The sequence below is a fragment of the Triturus cristatus genome, chromosome 3_1, assembly GCF_964204655.1.
Source record: "Triturus cristatus chromosome 3_1, aTriCri1.1, whole genome shotgun sequence".
Taxonomy (NCBI): Eukaryota; Metazoa; Chordata; class Amphibia; order Caudata; family Salamandridae; genus Triturus; species Triturus cristatus.
The window spans coordinates 163,973,614-163,979,986 of NC_140583.1; the positions used below are offsets into that span (position 1 = coordinate 163,973,614).

Genomic DNA, 6,373 nt, shown 5'->3' on the forward strand with positions numbered 1-6,373 from the left:
TCTAGATCTCACTTTAAAACCAGCAGACAAAGGAGGCGCCACAGTCCTCATGGATACTTCATATTACATGGCCAAAGTCAATAACCATGTCATGGACACCAATACTTACATGCAATTACCCCAGGATCCCACCACACAATTGGAAAATATACTTTTCCAATTACTCCAAGAAGCAGTTGAACAAGATTGGATTACAGATCAAACAAAACATTTTCTCACCACCAGAAATGCTAGACGACCCAAATTGTATATGATCCCTAAAATTCACAAAAACCCTTCAGATCCTCCATTTCGTCCTATTGTTTCAGCCTGTGGATCCATTTTCGAACCCCTAGGAAAATGTGTTGATTATTATTTACAACAATTTGTTCAAAAATGGCCTTCATATACCAAAGACACCACACATTTTTTTACAACAGTTGAACACGCTCCAAAACATTGATTTCTCCAACATCATTTTATGTACAATTGACGTCACAGCACTATACACATCCATTCCACACCAAGCTGGTCTAGAAGCCACGGAATGGGCACTTCTTTGATCATCAGATATAGGAGCAGAAAAACTGTTCATTCTCAAAATCCTACACTTCTGCCTAAACTACAGTTATTTTGAATGGGATGGTCAGTTCTACGCACAACTCACTGGAACCTCTATGGGTTTTTCAGGATCACCAGCATATGCCAACATATTTATGGCACTTTTCGAACATGAAAACGTCATGTCCAATCCCAATTGGTGGGACAATATACTAATGTACTGTTGTTACATTGACGATATATTCATCCTCTGGAAAGGCACTATAATCCAACTAGAAACCATGATAACAGATTTGAACACCATTAACCCAAGGATCCAATTCACTTGGAACATCCAACAACACAAGATTCATTTTTTAGATGTACTCATTGCTAAAACTGAAGATAACAACAATTTTGAAACCTCAGTGTTCTTGAAACCAACAGATCGCAACAGCAGCCTACACTATACCAGTTTTCACCCGAATAGTCTACTCAGGAACTTGCCATTTTCTCAATTCCTTAGAATCAGACGGATTTGTTCAAACTCTGAAATTACCAAAAATAAAGAACAGGAATACATCTCTCGTTTTCAAAATTGGGGATACCCAGATAACGTTCTATAAGAATGTCTACAACGGGCACAACAACTGGACAGAACTACGTTGCTTCAAAAACAAATACAAAAATCAACTGACCGCACAGTTTTTGTGTCAAAGTTTTCTACAGCTGCAAAAGAAATAAGAAACATCATCAACCCAAGATGAGAGATGTTATCGTCAGAGACGACTTCAACAACATTTTTGCCACTAAGCCTTTATTTGCGTATACTCGCGGTAAAAATCTCAAAACACTTCTATCTACGCCGTTTACTAGCCGACCTACTGCACACCACAAAGGGATGTCCAAATGTAACAACTGTGTGCATTGCAACAACGTAATTATTGGTAACACCCTGACTCATCCATCTTCCGGGAAACCAGTCACCTTGAAACACTCGTGCAATTGTAATTCCATGAACGTAATATATTGCATCAAATGCCCATGCGGCAAAGCCTACATTGGCAAAACGGAAAGAAAAATCAAGGTGAGAATTACAGAACATAAAAGTAAAATCAGGAACTGTAGCACTTCTTCTCCACTTGCCACTCATTGGAATGAATTACATCACACTATTTCCCAACTGAGATGTCAGATAGTTAAACTTATCAATATTACTCCAGGCATTGACAAATCGCAAAAACTGCCGCAAAGAGAAATTTACTGGATTAAATATCTCAACACCTTGATTCTATCCAGTCTCAATGACCTGATTGATATGAGTTGTTTCCTGTAAACACCCCGCACATCCTAATCAGACACACTTTCTTCATTCTCGTACCAAATATGACCCTTATCCATTTCCTTTATTTTAAGTATCATGGGGACACATTTTTACATTGATGTCACTAAATTTGTATCTATGTTCATGTACATATGTTGAACTGTTCATTTTGTATTTGCATATAGTAGAAGTGTTCAGTATGGTTAACCTGTCAGGGCTCACACATAGAGCACTTTACTAATCATGTAGCCTTCTTTTTTCCAACTATAGCACACCTGTCATAATTTGGGCATGCATTTTGCCTGTTCCACAGGAACATGCCGATCGGTTACCATCCTTTTCGCTTTCTCGTTATTGTTACATTTTGCCATTTCCGAGTAATTTGTTCCTTTTATTACTGCTTTGTTTGCCGTTGCGGTTTTTTATCCATTACTCCTCCATTTTAAATTACATTCCCACAAAATGTTTAATTATGTTTATTATTTCATCGGTAGTCTTGTTTCCTTGTCATATCAGGGAGACTTCTTCTCTGTTTACTTCTTTCACGTGACACATTCACCGCCGCTGATCCTATTAAATAACCGGGTTACATCTCCCAATCACCGCGCTCGTTACAGTAGGCACCTCGGATGACAGATCTTTGCTCCTCCGCCTCCCGGTTTATAGCTACAGGTATTTTTTCGTACGCACTGGGCTATTATTCATCGCTTGTATTTCACATGGTCAGCATCTGTTTCAGCGAGGATTCCTCTTTTTTCAGGGTTCTGCTTGTAACACGGGCACAGTCAATCCTTTCCAACCGGAAGCACCACTTGTTATTATCCTGTAAAGATCATGCAGAGCTGCCATTTCACCTTCTGTGAATAAGGTAAACGTAGAGTCACACTACGTGTTTATCTCCATTTGAATCGTTACCGCTTTCTTGTGTAACATACAAGTTTTCCATTCATTACATTTTTTTGTTATAGATTTATAGAATCCTCGTTTCAGTTTCATTCGCTTGTGAAATCTGTTTGTGATCTACGTAGCTATCACGTGTCTTCAGGTGAGCTGCATTTTAGCACGCGTATCCTCTATAGTTCGTATTCCTATTTATCTAAAGTTCACCCTATGGGGCCCATCAGTTCTTGTCTTTTGAACTATCATACAACGTTCTCTACAAGAATGCTTTCCCACCAGTTTATCTCACCATTGGCAAGCACATTATTTATGGTCTATGCTCACAGTATTCGTCACCATATTTATACATGTGCACCCCCATACCAGTTGTTCCTCTTTAACCACAAACATGGTTCAGAGCCTTCAGCATGTTGTGTGCCATTACTAACCTCCACTTGAGCACCATCGTATTCATATTGTTTCAATGGTTTCAGAATATGAAAAATTCATAATATTCACATTTTGTTTTAGGTTCGCCCGTGACGAAGGGACTTCTATAATCCCGAAATGCATTGGGCACTTTCCATCAACAAATTGAAACCATTTCACCATGTATAATACAGCTACGTTTGGTTGACAGCTAATAAGTTAATTTGTACATTCAGTTAAGAAATTATTAACTTGTTGTACTATTGTATATTTTCATTAAGTTGTCCCTCTGGACAAAATGGTCTAATACAAAAAATTGTTTTGTTTGCTCAAATATGTGTATTTGGAATTGTCATTTGAAACAATTTTGATTTAATGTTGTATGTTTGTTTCACTTCCGCAGTGACAGCGGAATTAGTACCTTAGCACCCTAAGGTTAAAATTTTTTTGAATTTACAGATCAATAAACTAATAGAGTTTATTTCAAGGTGTGCTCCTTTCCTACATTATCATAGCCACATCCATTACACATCTAGACAGTCAATGTGTTCTCAAATGCCAGATACACTGTAGACTGGCTGAACCAGCCGGGGAATGTCAATCTCTTAGTGGGTAATGTATCCATGCACCATCCAAGGATCGCAATTGAGCCAGATATGGGCCCATGTACTACAGGCTGGTGTCGCTGGTGGCTCACTACTTTGGGATCTCAGGTGGCACAAGCCCAAAAACGATATCTATGAGGCCTCATAAAATCATTCCTGTGTGGCTCATCCGGGGCCTCATAGCTATGGATTAAATCATGGCACCTCAATAGGCCGGCTTGCTGAACACCGTGCCATGAGGGGATTGCAGGGGCATTGCCAGGGGGAGAGGGTCACTCACTGCTCTTCCTTGCAAGGTCATCTTTAATCTCCTTTAAAAGTGCATACAGGTTGCAGCCACTCCGTTTCACTCGTGAATGAACTGTCCCCAGGCCAGCGCAAGTTGGTGGCTGCCATAGGTTCAGTGCATTCAATCTAATAGGGCACACATTCTCTGTTTACACATGGCGCAAACTCTTGTAAGTTACACTGTGGTGCAAACAGAGAAATAATGCACAATGTGCAATAGTGCCCCATTAAAGCCACAAGTCACACATATGTGCACTGTCAACATAGTCATGCAACATATTTCAAGTCTACAAGTACATCAGCCGAGAAATTATGAGCTAGAAAAGTGACCCCTAGGAGCGTTTACCTGCATTGCACCAATCGAAACACTGTACCACACACAAAGGGCCAATAGCATCAATGAAAAAAGTACACATTGGTCCAAAGCGTGATGGATTGCACCCAGTCTATCATTTGTTAGCCAGCCATCAATAGTAAAGTCTCAGAAACAATGCACTGTGCATTGCCATCTGTTGTGTGTATTTGCACCTTGGCTTGTTCCCTAGCAATGTATCAGAAATAAACAAACCTTTAATAGGAAACATTATAATATAGTAGTAAATGTGACACTAAAGTAGTAGATGTGACGCTTGAGTGGGAAAGGTATTACAAAAGGGGGTGGTGATGGACGGAGCATCAGAACCAATCAAACACTCACACCCAGTCAACAGATCTGGGTTTGATCCATCACCATTCTTTAGCCCACTCTGCCACCCCAGTTCAGACATGGCCATCTGCAAATCAGTCTGACCCTGTGCCTCATGGGAACAGTCCAGCCCGAACTGCCAAGCCATGCCTTCCCTGGACCAGAATCAAGCTTCCTAGAACCGTTTTCTGGCATTTCAGCCGTCTTCAGCCAGGCTTGCTTGAATCCAGTGGCAAAGTGAGCAAGGGACTCACGTCTGAGCATACCCTGCCAACTTATGGCGAACAAAGCAGTACAAAAGGGGGTGGTGATGGACGGAGCATCAGAACCAATCAAACACTCACACCCAGTCAACAGATCTGGGTTTGATCCATCACCATTCTTTAGCCCACTCTGCCACCCCAGTTCAGACATGGCCATCTGCAAATCAGTCTGACCCTGTGCCTCATGGGAACAGTCCAGCCCGAACTGCCAAGCCATGCCTTCCCTGGACCAGAATCAAGCTTCCTAGAACCGGTTTCTGGCATTTCAGCCGTCTTCAGCCAGGCTTGCTTGAATCCAGTGGCAAAGTGAGCAAGGAACTCACGTCTGAGCATACCCTGCCAACTTATGGCGAACAAAGCAGTACAAAAGGGGGTGGTGATGGACGGAGCATCAGAACCAATCAAACACTCACACCCAGTCAACAGATCTGGGTTTGATCCATCACCATTCTTTAGCCCACTCTGCCACCCCAGTTCAGACATGGCCATCTGCAAATCAGTCTGACCCAGTGCCTCATGGGAACAGTCCAGCCCGAACTGCCAAGCCATGCCTTCCCTGGACCAGAATCAAGCTTCCTAGAACCGGTTTCTGGCATTTCAGCCGTCTTCAGCCAGGCTTGCTTGAATCCGGTAGCAAAGTGAGCAAGGGACTCACGTCTGAGCATACCCTGCCAACTTATGGCGAACAAAGCAGTACAAAAGGGGGTGGTGATGGACGGAGCATCAGAACCAATCAAACACTCACACCCAGTCAACAGATCTGGGTTTGATCCATCACCATTCTTTAGCCCACTCTGCCACCCCAGTTCAGACATGGCCATCTGCAAATCAGTCTGACCCTGTGCCTCATGGGAACAGTCCAGCCCGAACTGCCAAGCCATGCCTTCCCTGGACCAGAATCAAGCTTCCTAGAACTGGTTTCTGGCATTTCAGCCGTCTTCAGCCAGGCTTGCTTGAATCCAGTGGCAAAGTGAGCAAGGGACTCACGTCTGAGCATACCCTGCCAACTTATGGCGAACAAAGCAGTACAAAAGGGGGTGGTGATGGACGGAGCATCAGAACCAATCAAACACTCACACCCAGTCAACAGATCTGGGTTTGATACATCACCATTCTTTAGCCCACTCTGCCACCCCAGTTCAGACATGGCCATCTGCAAATCAGTCTGACCCTGTGCCTCATGGGAACAGTCCAGCCCGAACTGCCAAGCCATGCCTTCCCTGGACCAGAATCAAGCTTCGTAGAACCGGTTTCTGGCATTCCAGCCGTCTTCAGCCAGGCTTGCTTGAATCCAGTGGCAAAGTGAGCAAGGGACTCACGTCTGAGCATACCCTGCCAACTTATTGCGAACAAAGCAGTACAAAAGGGGGTGGTGATGGAC

At 43.0% G+C, this 6,373-nt stretch overlaps 1 long non-coding RNA gene across 1 annotated transcript; it reads left to right on the forward strand.

Annotated features, from left to right (window-relative positions):
* Positions 1 to 2,428: 2,428 nt before the first annotated feature.
* On the forward strand, positions 2,429 to 3,632 carry LOC146859881 (uncharacterized). The gene is made up of 4 exons (XR_014978731.1): positions 2,429 to 2,515; positions 2,604 to 2,711; positions 2,812 to 2,888; positions 3,254 to 3,632. It is a non-coding gene; the product is annotated as an uncharacterized LOC146859881 (long non-coding RNA).
* The last annotated feature ends 2,741 nt before the right edge of the window (positions 3,633 to 6,373 follow it).